Here is a 16,703-nt window from a genome sequence, read left to right on the forward strand (position 1 = left end):
CAGACATAGAAATAATTGCTTAATACAATTTAAAGCCAAAATAATAACGAAGGAATAACTAATTTCTTTATGATGTATATATATCTGAGGTACATTCGACAATCTACCATTTTGCTCGCTATCTTTGAGCTCTCTTACTAAATTATTTAACATTTAGAATAATAGAAAACTTGCCAAATTGAAGTGATTAAAAGATCAGATGTCTGTATATTTCATAAAAACGTCAAAATATATTCATTATCAATTTCAGTTATGACATTTGCTTGTTCGTTTCGACACTTTACATTCAACCATTAAGAACCACAGAAAATTTGACCAATTAAAATCATTAAAAGAGAAAAATAATACTTCATAAAAGTAGTAAAATATCTTTATCTCCCTTATTAATTTCAGTTCAGCCGATTGCTTGTTCGTTTCGCCACTAGCCATACAACCACTCTAAAATTTGCCTGACCAAAAAGCGACCCACCCTAATATACAACCATTCAGTGTGTTGTGTGCATTTACACGCGCTATATTTTGTGTACACGAATGTCACTTTGCCGGAGAGTAGCACACCGATAAGATAGTAAACAACTGAAGTAGTGTGTCAATTAATGTTAAATTTTTGAGATTGACAGTACAGGGATATCCTTAAAGAGCTACGTATACTTGTGACACATACTTACAAGCACAACGGCGCATGCATACTTACTCGTATATCTTTAAGTACAATATATTGCGCACATTTACGCGATAAGATTGCTGCTGTACATTTCCGGAGATCAAAAATGATGAGATAGTCAAAAACAAGTAAATAGTTCTATTCAGTTTCGTGTAGTTAATAACTATATTTTTTTATAATTGGTTTTGGTAAACATAATTTATGACTATGAGTAATATTAATGATTTCAGTAATTCATAAATTTTATGATAGTTAGTGGTTGGAGAAAATTTCGAGCATATGGGAACGGCAACTGTGTCTTATATAGACTGTCAGTCAAATTTGGTGATGTTTTTAGCAAAACTGGGTTAATTTCACCAATAAAAACAAAAAAACCTCCTAAATAGGTTTTGAAAAATAATGTCTTTGACATGCAAGCTAGAAATGATATTTTCTGTAGGTAGGAGTTACTACAGAGATCTACAAAAATTATTTACCCACCCGTCAATCGTCTAGTGGTACACATCTTTGATAAAGATAGTTTAATGATATTTGGTAAATGGGAGTTGAGTGATGTTATGACCCGTTTTCACGTATTTTAAGCACGGAGACATATTACTAAAAGAAAGATATTCCCTCTGAATTTCTTCAAAATATCTGAGAGACTTACCTATATTTTCGATAAAAAAAAATTAGAAGCACTGAAGTGCTCATGTTCGATATATGGGGCCTTGAAAACTTATGGTCCGATTTCAACGATTTCTAGAAGAGCGATGCCACTATAAGTGTAGTATTTATGCAAAGTTCTGTTCCGATATGTTCATTAGTGCCTACTTTATATCATGTAAAGTAAACGATTCAGATCGACTTCAAAGTTCTGGTGTATAGGAAGTAGGCGTGGTTGTGAAGCGATTTGGCCTATTTTCACAACATATCATTGGGATGTAAGGAAACTATTACAAACCAAGTTTCATTGAAATCGGTCGAGTAGTTCCTGAGATATGGTCTTTGATTCATAAGTGGGCAGAGCCACGCCCATTTAAAATTTTGTATACCAATTTGAGTGCAGCTCTTCCGAAAATTAAATTTATAATGAAATTTAAGGTATCTAGTGTTTTCCTTTACTGATTGAAGCATTTTTAGTAGTTTTCAACATAGCCTTTGTATGTGGGAGGGCGTGGTTATAATCCGATTTCCTCCATTTTTGGACTGTGTAAGGTAGTACCTAAAAGAAACGATTGTAGAAAGTTTGGTTGATGTAGCTTAAATTGTTCACGAGATATGTACAAAAAATTAGTAGGGCCGGGGCCACACCCACTTCTCCAAAAAATTACATCCAAATATACCATTCATAATGAGTTCCTTTGTACCAAATTTAATTTCCAAAGCTTTATTTATGACACTTTATGTGTTTTTCGGTTTTCGCCATATTATGGGCGTGGCAGTTTATTCCAACAAAGAAATACATTTGATTAATTTTATGGATTTTCTGGTGTTATATAATAAACTGGAATAACATAAAGATCCAATAAGTTATTATTTTTTTTGAAAATATAAATTTTTTCGATAGATTTGTTAAGCCTTGATTGTTCAGACTTTTTGGCTTTTTATCTAATTGATATTATTGAATATTTAAATGGAATTTATAAACAAAATATTGTGTAGATATACATATAAAATGAAAATATGGAAATCAATTATGCAGTTGAAGGCCATTATTAAAGACATTCACATGATGGATTAAGGGATTCCAACTTTGTATAAAAATCAATGAATTTTAAATTATATTAAAGCACGTGTCTCACTTATTAATTCGTTTTTGCTTTCTTGGAAAGCCTTTTTCATATGAAAAATACTGATAAATTTGCTTAAGCACATATTATTTTTGCAAACCGTCTCTCTCTCTATATATACATTTGTACACATATTTGTACGAATCAACATCTTTTCAGCATTAATGTCACTTGCCTACGAACATATGATTGCTCATCTGTTGGCATTTATTATTATCACTTTGCCATCATATTTGCTTGTTGCGGCATATTTATTTTGGATTTTGCTTTCTTTTTTTGTCGCTTTCCAACTGTATATGAAAGCTCGTGGATTCTATTAATAAAATACATATATTAAATAGATATAAGTAAATCTGAATGCATTATATGCCATTTTGTGTTTGTCCTATTCATTAAATTGTGCCGGCAAATTGTTGCTGTGACTCTACTCTTTTTCACTTGCCGGCAATTTTTCACACCCGCCGTCGCGCTCGCAGCACAACCCCATAATTGGAATAAAGCTCATTCTATAGATTTTCGCAATAAGCTCATATACATATACTTATATTATATACATATATACATATATGGCAGCTATGTAAACATGTACGTACCTACAAGGCAGCAGAAAAAAGGGCTCTCAGCGCAAGGACGCGCACAAGTTCAAGTGTGTTGGTAATGAAATTTTCCATTGCGGGCAGTCAATGAACGTGATAAGCATTTGTGTGTGTATGATTGTCATCGGAATTTTAATTAAAATAATTATTTTGAAATAATATTCATTATTGGCTTGTTTGTGATTTTTTTTAAATCAGAATTTGATAAGCCACAAAAAATTCGACAATAAGTGCTTCGGACTGATATGGTCAATTCTTAAGTTGTACACACACACACACTTATATATACCATATATAGAAGAAATGCTTGTAGCTGTCAGTTAAGCTAATCGTTTAATTTTGATTTTTATTAAGAATCTTATCACTGCTGCTTAAGCACTCACCTGTTGGCAAGCAGTGATCACGTGGCTGTCATGAGCATTATTGAGATCTAATTTTTCCATGAAGCTGAATCACTAAGCTTATGAAAAAATCAAGACAAATAAGGTATTACATGATTGCCTTGTTTCAGTGAGAGATATTTGTAGATTTTCAATTATCAATCCTATCTAGATCTCTTCGTTAAAACCCTTAAGTTTTTTCTCTTATATAACAGACTGCTAAGATATACAAATACAGGGATAAATATTACACATAAATTGAAAGGAGCAAATCATGTAGATTAATTAAGCAATGGCATACCTTGAATATTGAGTGGTTATAAAATGTACTTGGCATAGTCGCAGCTATCATTATATATCCCTTTTGTTGTATTCTAATCAAACATGGGCACTCGAAACGTATGGCGAATCGTTTGTAGATTAGCGCACTTGAAATACGAAATCAAGAATTTTAATCACGCTGCATTATAGTGCCGACGTCTGCATGTCTCCGTACAAAACAAAAATTTTTTTTGAAACAAATCAGTGCATGCCAAATTACAGTTGTCAGCTTAACCCTCAAGTACTATAACAACAATTAATGAGATATTAAAATATTAATTGAAAATACTGGTGCTTGCAACTTGAAAACACCTGATAAACAAATGGCATTGATAGCGTCATGAATAATATCACAAAATTTTCGGATTTTATCTGCAATTGTCACGAGTTGGAATGCCCGAAACAAGCAACGGTACTCCACTTGTGAGTTACTTAAAATCTTCGTCTTATCACAAAACCAATTTATGACAAAGTACGTCAGTAGTGAAATAATAAAGTAGCATATTTTTGCTTTCCACTGTAGATTGTTGTATGGCAAGTAGAGATACAATTACAGATAAGAAGAAATTACAGAAAGAAGCAATTCTTAAGTGTTGCATTTGTCAATATCTACAGCATGGACGTTACGTGCAGCGCACAATTTATTGCGCGATTTTGTAACAAAATTTAATACACAAACACTTGAGTTGTGCGATTAAGTGATAAGTTGGCAACACTTCCATATAGAATATTTGTAAATAAGTAATTTTTATTTGTAATTCCAATGCAAACAATAATATAGCAGTAAATAAATTTAGTAAATAAAATACTTAAACAAGTAAATAACTGTAAATAAAGTTTATAAAATTTATTTCAATTGTTCTCACATAGTAGTTAGATACAACTCTCATTGATATCAACTTCTTTTGTCGCATGAGATTTACAGCCACACATAAAATGTCATGATTACTCATACGCCGTGGCGGCATATGAAATTGTATCGCATTGGGATTTTTGTTTGGAAATTTTTGACATGCGATATGATATATTAAAGTGTGAATGTCATTTGGGTTTTACAATTTTTTTAATTTTTTAATTTTTTTTTCAACAACAACAGCAGTACTATTTTTATCTTTATTTTATATTGACTAGGCATTTTTTATTATTATATTATATAATTTCTCTCTATACACTTCAATTTTAATTAATTTTATGAATCAGACTGCCTCCTTGAATTAATATAATATATTATTATCATACTATATATATATATATATATATATATATATATATATATATAATTCATAGCGTTAACTAATTATAGACTTACCAAGGCTCAAGGCGATTTCTTAGGCAACTTAAACATGAGTATATAGCAATTAACCGGTTGACTATATATAAGTGTATATCTAAGTATCTGACGTAAGTTAGGCTGGTACTGGGCATAAAAGGTGCACAATTTTTCCGTAATGAAGGCCATTGTGATGTCTCGATATATTATGATATCAACGCTTCGAAGCCTTATATTTTCTAGCATTTATATTTCCAGTACCGCTCGACTCTAGCGCCGCCTTACTTTATTCCAACTACAATTATATTTAATTTACTAATTTTTAGTTCAATTTTAAATGGCTTCAACACATTTTAGTGCATTACCAATTTGCCTGAGATATAGTCCGCATTTTTTTAAGTACCGGCATTATCTTTTCAGATAATTAAATGTAATTAAATTTGGCATTGTGCCGCAAGTGTGCACATGACGTCAGTCACTTTTCAATATGCTAACCCCCATTTGCCATTAGCTAATAAATAATCAAATTTTCTCCGGTGCTTTCCACGTTTGAACTGAATGGGATTTGATATTAACTGAGATAAAGTGCTGTAGATATATTGGAATTAAATTTTTTAATGCATATAGGTTGAATTAAAATTAATAGCAATAATTGAAGCAACTATAACAACAAATTAACGGTGCTCTTCGATGTAGGTGCGCCACATGTCTTGATATTGTCATAGTAATAACTATAGAATATACATTTTTTATACCTTTCAGTACAAATTTTTGTTAAAACATATTTGAGAACTGATATTTTGGCATAGGCAGATAACTTTTCCATTACTTTTTTAAAACTTCTTTTTCGATCTCCTGATTTCACCCAATTTCCAACTCCCACCTACAACTGGTTAGTAACCAAGCTCTCAAAATTCATTGACTCATCTACTGTTATAAAAGAAATTTCATTTATTAATCATTCCAACTATCTGTATAACAAATATCAATAAATTACTTGCATAAATTCAAAACTTTCATTTCTTTACGTCATTTCTAATGTATTTTTATACTCTCGCAACAAAAGTTGCTAAAGAGAGTATTGTAGTTTTGTCCACATAACGGTTGTTTATAAGTCCTAAAACTAAACGAGTTAGATATAGGGTTATATATACCAAAGTGATCAGGGTGAAGAGTGGAGTTCAAATCCGAATGTCTGTCTGTGTGTCCGTCCGTCCGTCCGTCCGTCTGTACCAGCTGTAATGAGCAAGCAATGAGCAAAATCGGACCACTGCCACGCCCACAAAATGGCGAAAACCGAAAACACATAAAGTGCCATATATGTATGTGATTGGCGTTGCAACCGTTTAGCCGGTTATAGCCGAATCGACGATAGTGCGCCACCTCTCTCTCTCCTTCGCAGTTCGGCGCCAGTTGGAGATCCCAAGTGTAACCAGGTCGCTCTCCACCTGGTCCCTCCAACGGAGTGGAGGCCTTCCCCTTCCTCGGCTTCCTCCGGCTGGTACTGCATCGAACATTTTCAGGGCTGGAGTGTTTTCGTCCATTCGGACAACATGACCTAGCCAGCGTAGCCGCTGTCTTTTTATTCGCTGAACTATGCCAATGTCGTCGCATAACTCGTACAGCTCATCGTTCCATCGTCTGCGGTATTCGCCGTTGCCAATGTTCTGAGGACCATAAATCTTGCGCAAAATTTTCCTCTCGAAAACTCCTAGTGTCGTCTCATCGCACTATGAAGGGGCATATTTGGATGTAATTTTTTTGGGGAAGTGGGTGTGGCCCCGCCCCCTACTAAGTTTTTTGTACATATCTCGCAAACCAATAGAGCTATATAAACCAAACTTTCTGCAGTCGTTTTTTTTTAGCTACTTCTTAATACATTCCAGAAATGAAAGAAATCGGATCATAACCACGCCCACCTCCCATTCAGAAGTTAGGTTGAAAATTACTAAAAGTGGGTTAACTCACTAAAGAAAAACGTCAGAAACACTAAATTTCACATAAGAAATGGCAGATGAAAGCTGCACTCTGATTGTTTTACAAAATGGAAAATGGGGGTGGCGTCGCCACTTTTGGGTCAAAAACCATATCTCAGGAACTACTCGACCGATTTCAATGAAACTTGGTTTGTAATAGTTTCCTTACATCCCAATGATATGTTGTTAAAATAGGCCAAATCGCTTCACAACCACGCCTACTTCCTATATACAAGAACTTTGAAGACAATCTGAATCGTTTACTTTACAATATACTGTGGGGAGCAAAAGTGATTCCATGATCAACATTTTCATGTTTGAGCGCGCATAAAAAATAAACGAATGAAGTAAATAACAAAAACTTTTTTTTTCTTGAATATCTAGTTTATTTGTAACAATTAGGCGTAAAAAGCAAAATAGTAACGGAGGCAATGACATAGTTATAATACAAAAACCAAAAAAAATCGGCATGTACTCAGTTTTGCACCATCCGTTAAAAAATAAAAGAAAAGCATTATTAATATTTAGTCCATAGACCCTTATTCTCTATGACATTTTTTATACGTTCTGGCATGCTCACAAATAGATTTTCAACAATTCCTTTCGGAATATTATTCCACTATTGTTCAACACGCCCCCAAAGATCGTTTAAGTTGGATGGGGCTGATTGATACTGTCCGAGCTGTCGCTTCACAATTGACCATAGATTTTCAATTGGATTGAGGTCGGGACTTTGCGCTGGCCACTCCATCACCTTAAAATTTGGTTTCCCAGCCATTCTTTTACAATTTTCACAGGTTGCTTGGGATCCCCATTTTGCTGAAAAGTGATTTCATGCTCTGGATACGCACACTGGTCAAGAAAATTGGGAAGCTGGGTTTGCAAAATACTTAAATAATATTTTTAACGCATAATCCCGTCAATTTTGTGCAACGGTCCCACTTTCCAAACGTGACGCACCCCCAAGCCTCCAAAAAACAAACCAGCTTTATCCGAGAAAAATGTTAAGGCACGACAAAAATTCGCAAGGGCACACAGTAACTGGACAGTTGAAGACTGGAAACGTGTTAGCTGTTCGGACGAATCCAAGTTTAACCGTTTTCAATCGGATGGAAAACGGTACTGTTGGCGTAAACCCGGTGAAAAGCTTCAAAGGCATCACGTGAAGCAAACAGTAGAACATGGAGGAGGCAACATAATGGCTTGGGGGTGCTTCACGTTTTGGAAAGTGGGACCGTTGCACAAAATTCACGGGATTATGCGTAAGGAATATTATTTAAGTATTTTGCAAACCCAGCTTCCCAATTTTCTTGACCAGTGTGCGTATCCAGAGCATGAAATCACTTTTGAGCAAAATGGGGATCCCAAGCAACCTGTGAAAATTGTAATAGAATGGCTGGGAAACCAAATTTTAAGGTGATGGAGTGGCCAGCGCAAAGTCCCGACCTCAATCCAATTAAAAATCTATGGTCAATTGTGAAGCGACAGCTCGGACAGTGTTGAACAATAGTGGAATAATATTCCGAAAGGAATTGTTGAAAATCTATTTGTGAGCAAGCCAGAACGTATAAAAAATGTCATAGAGAATAAGGGTCTATGGACTAAATATTAATAATGCTTTTCTTTTATTTTTTTCACGGATGGTGCAAAACTGAGTACATACCGATTTTTTTAGTTTTTGTATTATAACGATGTCATTGCCTCCGTTACTATTTTGCTTTTTACGCCTAATTGTTACAAATAAACTAGATATTCAAGAAAAAAAATGTTTTTGTTATTTACTTCATTCGTTTATTTTTTATGCGCGCTCAAACATGAAAATGTTGATCATGGAATCACTTTTGCTCCCCACTGTATAAAGTAAGTACTAGTGAAGATATCGGTGCAGAACTTTGCACAAATACTATGTTAATAGTGTGGCAGCCCCATTCTAAAAATCGCCGAAATCGGACCATAGGTTTTTAAGGCCCCATATATCGAACACGAGGACCTCGGTGCTTCTAACCTAATATTATGGTTTCCAACTTTCAATGGACTTTATACAATATATATAACGAATATGTGGGTCAAATTGTGTATTATATAATATTAAATAAATAAATTGCGAGAGTATAAAATGTTCGGTTGCACCCGAACTTGGCCCTTCCTTACTTGTTTTAATTATATTTGCATTACATCCTGCATAACGGTGCACTAATTGGTACTTTAATTACTGCGTTCTTCTTACCGTACTGCTTGAGTTCAGTTGTTGTATCTTATTTGTTCTTGATAAGTAGGTTTTTAACTTACCTTAACCTACTTCAAAATCAATGTAGCACTTGATTTGATAATGTTACATCACTGTCAATATACATATATACATACATATATTTACAGTTGTAATTAATTGTTATTTGTTCCAGATAAATTATATTATTATGTTATACATTTTTACGTAACTGTAATAATTATAATATAGCATTGTGATTCACATAAACAAAATGGGTGTGATTTTTAGAGTTTTAAAATTGCCTAGCTGCAAAATAGCTGTCAAAATAAACACATGTGACATGATATTTATGTTAAATTTAAATATTTGCATAGAAAATATAATTAAAAAATCATGGAAATATTTTCCGGAAACTCAAGATTTATATCAACAAATTATCCTAAGTGAATTGGAATTCGATTTACTGTTTTTGAAGGAGAACCCTTTTTGAGGGTAGAGGCAACTTTTTTATCCACCACTTACTAGTACTTCATATCGGAAACAATCCACTAAATGCTGAAACTGTCAAGTCAATGGTCCTGTATTTCTGTTGAAGCCCTGAATATCATAATACTTGTGAACTAATAAGTCCAAAACATAAATAATTTACATCACTTTTTCTCTAACTCTAACACTATCTAAAAACAAACACCCTTTAAATAAAAACATATAGTCATGCTATACAAAAAGTCTCTGAATGTGGAAAATTTTGAAAATGTTTTACTGCGGATAAATCACACTTTTTTTATGTTTTTTTGTGTCTGCTTTAATTGGTTGTAAATTATTTATGTGAGATAGACGACACGGTATTTGCCAATGCGGCGGAAGCTTTTATTGATGTTTCAAATATAATATTTGATAAAAAAAAGGTAAAGGAACTCCGATATCGTGCATGTAAGGCGCCTGATCAAATATTGTGTTCTGTGAGATATGGTTTATGACAGTTCTACGATAAAGTGTGTTGGTTTATCGAATGTGTTATAAAGGGAAGTCATGACCTATGACTATAATTTTTTATATGATATATGATTGTGAAAAGAGGGTTATAATTGATTGGTAATATATATATCTTTGGATGATGTTTGTGCTTTTCAAAGTTTATTTCATTTATTTGTTGTTACGAAATTACAATATCACTATATACAAGATGAGGTCATTCTATAGCTACCAGTTATCTTAACTTAGGGACTAATTACATCCATCAGTTGTGTTTAAATATTGCTGATATGGTGTAAACATGATCAGATAGAAGAAAATCTTTTTCTATATCTCGAGAAAATTTGATAATTATGGAAAAAATTTTAAAAGTACCGTTAAGACTTTTAAGCAATATAAATCAAATGCAATCAGTTATATGCTTCAACTATTCCCTCCTTCAGCTTAACAGAGTGCCCATGTCCTCACGGTATAGCGACTTGAAGCCATCAAAACTAACGCCTCTAGGCCTGCAGTGCAAAAAAAAAACTGTAAAACAAAGTTTTTATGGCGATAATTTATGTTTAATCATTTTCAGTTTACACACTTTGTCAATCAGTCGAGTGCCATTGAAGTGATTATAATGTTAAGTCAAGTGTTTGCGTATTAGAAAACCAAAACCAACTAAAACTTTTTTAACAAATAAACCACACTGACAAAAGCGCAAACAAATCAAACAACAACAAATGCTAAATAATAATAATTATCATTAACAATAATTGTTGTTAGTACACGCCTTTAAATGCCGGGTATGCGTGTCAGCGGTGCTGATAAGTTTCCGTACGTCAAAAAAAAGTTGTTCGAAATTAATTAAAGTTCCACACAATTTTGCAGCTGTATTCACGGTAACGCTATAACTCTACTTTGATTATATGGAAAACAGATTTATGCGCACCACTTTCGGTGGAGAGCTTTATTAGCTGCGCTCTTCACCGGAGTATTATGAAATGTATGAGTACTTATTGGTAATTACTTCGCAAGAAATTAATTGTAAATTGAAATGATTTATAAACGCAATAAATAATTATATGCGTACAAAAAAACAATAATTGTTTTGAATAATAAAAGCTTTACGCATGTTATTTATTTATTTTTATTTCGTAGTAAATTATTATGTTATTCATGAGTAGTTATGGGAGTTTTCTCCATGACTAACGCCATTGGAATTTGTGTGCAATTTAATATAACAATTTAAAATTTCACAACAGCGTGAGCAGTGAATACTTAAAATTCCATGCTGATGTGTTTCCATTGGCGTCATGAGCACTCTTATTAGAAGACACGGCATAGTGTGAAAGTTTTTCAATTACTTTTCGCATGACAGCAAATAGTTTAATAATAGGTGGTCTGTAGAGGGGTATTGTCACAGTTGGTTAAATATTTCATTGGCATTTAAGCTATTCGATGCAATGCAGCAATTTATTATTTGTTAATTGCACAATGCTATTGTCAGTTCTAAATATGATCTGATTATTTCTAAACTAAAAACCCTAGCGCAATTGCCCTTAACTGTAATCTATTTTGCAGTTATTTTATTGTCTGGAATTCTACTCTATTACTCTATTCTGCACTTACGATTTTATGATTCAATTGCCAAAGGTTCGTCTCAATAAGGTAATTGCTTGGACTTTCCTTTTTTACAGCAGACATTCTTCATTCAGTTTTATAACTCATTTCATGCATACGGCACAAATGATTTCTCACTACTAAGTTGTTCGTTTCTGATAAGTCGTGTCAAGCTTTCCGTTCGAAACTTCAGTTGGCGCATGATAACCAAACATTTGGCCAAGTCAACATCTCTCTTAAGAGGTTAGGTGGGTTTCGTAGGCTAAGAACAAGGGTAATTTTTCCAATTTTTTTTTTTTATCTTAGGTCTACCGATTTCCAATAGATGTCTCTGGGATCAAGCACTGGTCGATTAAATCGATCTTGTGCATTTGTGTCAACATTAACCCAACAAAATATTTGTAGAAATCTGTTTGCATCCCAAACATATTCTCAACTGAAAATCTCACATTTTGAGCCAAATTATTGACGTTTGCGGGAATGTCTCTAGAGTCAAGCACTGGTCGATTAAATCGATTAAATCGTTTTATATCGATCTTGGACATTTGTTTCAACATTAACCCAACAAAATATTTTAGAGCTCCGTTTGCATCCCAAATTTATAATTGTTACTTTTTGAGCCGAATTCTTGACATTTGCGTGAAATTTTGCTTTTCTTTTTTAATACCAAAAAAAAAAGTGCGGCTGAGGCTCATCGAAATTTGTAACATCGACATTTGTGACCGTTTTTATACAAAAAAACTTAAATTTACAAGAAAAACGGCGTAAGCAAAGTTGTAGACCAATATATACAATCATAAATTTTATTTAAACAATTTAGCATATTAAAATATACATATTTGAACAGTGTTTTGAGAAATTTGTATTTAAAAATTAAATTAAAAAAACTCAGCCGTTGACACCTCATTTCCCATGTCTATACAAAGGTCTTGCCTTGACATAATTCAGGACCGGTTCATCCAAAAACAATAAACTAAAACCACCGACTTGAAAAATTGAGTTTTCAGATAAATGCATTTAAAGTTTTACATTTGCACTATTTAATAAGACCAAAAATTTTGTTTTCCAATTTTGAAATTCGTAACCCTATCTCACCCTTTAATATATAAAATTTTACACGCAGACTTTCTTTTTGCAAGAAAATCTTCTTTTTTCTGTATAATTCTTCCACAAAAGGTTGCAGTCGATAATTAAATAAATATAGTTTCCAATCCGTCAAGTTCTCTCAAATTCTTTAAATTAAAATGGGCCTTTCGGTTTACTTCTTAGCTAACTTTCAATAGATTTGCGTCACGACTATTTCAAATCGATAAATAGTTTTCCATAGATGACCATAGGACCTTATCGCATTTGATATTACTTCAAATAACTTACAACAAATTCCCGAAAAGCCACAGTAAAACTTTAAAACGATTTGCTAATCATGCTGATATAAACAGGCGATTAAAAAATTAGTCGCCATTAACTACATATACACTTACCCATAAAAGCTTAACAAATTTTAGGTCAATCACACCAAATTTGGAGGTCATAGCATTTTTAACAGCCATTTAGAATTTTTCCAATTCCTTTATGCCATCGATTTTCGTTTCGCCAATTTAAAACTATGACATAAACTTAGTAGGCCATAAATTCGAATTACTTCCACCTGCCATATGTATGCGTGCGCATATAAATGGTGCAGCGAGGGCAGACCTTTTTGTGATTTCTCCTTTTTCATTTTCTTTTTATTTTTCACATTTTAATTACCTGGTGCACAAACTGTGCGAGTGCAAAACTGTAATGTTAAATGTCCGTAATTAAGTATTTTATATGCACAGCACGCGTCTGTAAGTGTCTAAATTGTTCAAAGTGTTAAATGAATATTGAAAATCGCACTGTACATGAACTTGAAATGTACGAAAGTTGTTGGAGGAAAATATATTTCGCACAAGCGTTGAAGTCAGTTCATGTGCAATGTGCCAATTTCAGTTGCGAGGTCTTTCATCGATTTTGAATATGCATGGAGGATGTCATACGCCTGACAATTGCAAATAAAAGGTATGCTAAAGGTTAAGCATTTTGAAAAAATATTCGAAAAAAAATCAGTTCAATGTACGAAAATTGTGGAATAAATGTCCGTGTCGCTGTACTTTACCGGAACAAATTTGGATAATTTAAAAAGCAGTAAATAAAACTAATTGATTAAAAAAGTTAGCTAAGTAAACAAGTCATATTAATTAATACAGTTTGTTTAGATTTATAAAACTAAATCGAAAACTGAAAAGACCTCGTCAAATGATATTAAAACTGAAAAAAAAAAAACAATATTATTTCTCTTTTCTCTTTCGTGTTTCTGCAATGCTTGGTATAGACCTTTTTAGTTGTCTTCCAGTTAATTATCGTTAGCTAGATCTTGAGATCGTTGGCTAGATCTTGAAACTGGAAATCCTCGAAATATTTTTATTTGCTAAATTTGGAAGCATTTTGATTTTAGGATAAAATAACTTTGTACTTCACTTATTTGTTTCTAGATATATGCATATATACAACTCTGATATATTCCAAAGATCGTAACTCAGATATAGTTCTTTATAGTAAATCTCGATCTCTCATTTTTTCCGGATCTCTTTATTTCATTTTTTTTTTAATATTTTGAGTCTCAAAATTAGGAAACACTTTTTTCTGGTTTTTCGAAAAGAGCCTTGAAAGCCATTTTAGCTTAAATGGACTGAAAGGATTAGGAGTAAAATTTAGAATCTTAGCCACTCAAACGGTGGAGCGCATCGACTCCCTTACTCTTAGCACCACTCTGGAATTTATCAATCATAGCGCTGGAACTAATGGTGTAAGTTAGACACCAGGAGAGCACAATAGACCACAGATCGCAGTGCGTACGCCTACAGTTTTCTTAACGGACTGGAACTGGATCCAATATGACCGTTTCAAGAAATACCACTGTTTCCCAAAACTATGAATATATATTGTGTGCTGCTACAATAACAAAAACTGTCTAGAAACCTTTCAAAACATAAACTATTTTTTGCATTATTTACACTCTACTAGATAATTCTCAAAACGAAACTAATTTCTATATTAATTTTATTTTTTTACTGTCCATTTCAAGTTCCGTTTAATCAATACTCCGTCTGCTCTTCGTGTTTTCTAAGAATTTTGAATTTGTTTTGATTATTTTGACTGTGAGGTATCTTCGAATGATATATTTATGACATACTTTGGCACTTAAATAGCGCCATTGACGTCACGACAAAAACCAAAACAGATATTTGTTTATATATTTTTTTTACAAAAACAAACAGTAAGAAATAGTGCTGGGGGCACAATACACACACAACTCATATCATCTATTGGTTTCTTTCTTTGCTACCAGTTGATCAACTGATTTATTATCCATCCATACTGTCACAAACAAATACCTAGAATAAATGTCAGTAGGTGAAATATAAATTATAAGTGCTTTAATGTATACATATGTATGTGTATGTTTGTATGTATTCCATTTCGATTTGGTAATACCCAACTGCGTGTAGTTGCCGCAAAAAGCGACCGCCATTGAATAATAAACACGCAAATCGGCTACAATTCGCCATACGGTCATTGAGTTGGCTCATTTGTATGGCTCATTTGCTGTTAGTAGCAAAATAAACATAAACAAAAACAAAAGTAAAAATAAAAATAAAACATACGAACATATGTAGAAATGTGTGAGCGACCGAAAAAAAACAAAAATTGAGCTGAAACTGCGTTCGCTGTGACGTTTATATGACGCTATTGACCGCAACAGCACGTGACTTGTCAGCGAGCCAAAGTGATGGATTGAGTGGGTCTCTGAATTAGCAATGAATGGTTTTGCCAACCGCTAGATTGTTTGATAACGAAGTCAGAGTGATGGATATTGGTTTGAGTTAGCACTTTTAAAAAATATAATAAAAATGATAAAACATGGTTATCAAAGGAAAGATATTCTTGAAATCCTGAATACAGAAATATTTTTAGATAAAGTTACCATGTATCAAAAATTAAAATAGAAGCGCTACCAAAACCAAATAGAAAATTTCAGAAAGTTTCGAGTATACACTACGCCTTCAATTTCATCAAACGTTTGAACAGAGGTGCCATCTATCATAAAAATATGCAAAAAGAGCACGGTTACCGCCGCATGGCGATCATGTAAGGAATACTTGCGGAAAGTATTCCGGAGTCTTTTACTTAAAAATATTTTGAAACAGCGTTACCATCTCTCAAAAGATTTACGAAAAGTATTCTGAGAGGCTATAGTTAAAAACAATTTTGAATTAGATCCGCTCAAAAAATATTACCAAAGGTCAAGAGATCAGGGAAACCAGTTGTAAAGTATTCGGGCAGTATAGCAATATCTGAAGATAGAATTTCAAAACTGTGCGAATTTTAACAAAATATGCTCCGAATGTAAATAACCTTTATTAATTTAATCAACAATGAAAATTTAATAATAATAACATTAATTGCCGTGACGGTTATTCACCGTTTTCTGAAGTAAAATTAATGCATTTATACAACATTGCAATCAGAGTTAGCGTTTATGTAAATAGGTTTCTCTAGACTAGCTAACCACAGATGATTTCAAAACAATAAAATGGTAAATGGGGGTCTATGGGGGTTTATTTTTACTCAGGTACTTGTGAAATGGTATCTGGGGTTTTTCATCCCCACTACTTCGCAGACTATAATCGGGAACCACCATATAGAAGGCTATCATCTGGTGGTTTGAAATGAAATATTATAACTACTGGAGGCCTGCAACAACAGAAAGTTCCTAGAGAAAAGGTGATGCTGGAGGCGATTTAATCAACTTGATGAGATTGTTGACTATGACTAGATCAGAGTTTAGGCTGGTTTTGATTTCAAAAGATATTACATGAAATAACATATACATTTTAGGATATCATTTCCAAT

The sequence above is a fragment of the Zeugodacus cucurbitae genome, chromosome 6 (assembly GCF_028554725.1).
Source record: "Zeugodacus cucurbitae isolate PBARC_wt_2022May chromosome 6, idZeuCucr1.2, whole genome shotgun sequence".
Classification (NCBI taxonomy): Eukaryota; Metazoa; Arthropoda; class Insecta; order Diptera; family Tephritidae; genus Zeugodacus; species Zeugodacus cucurbitae.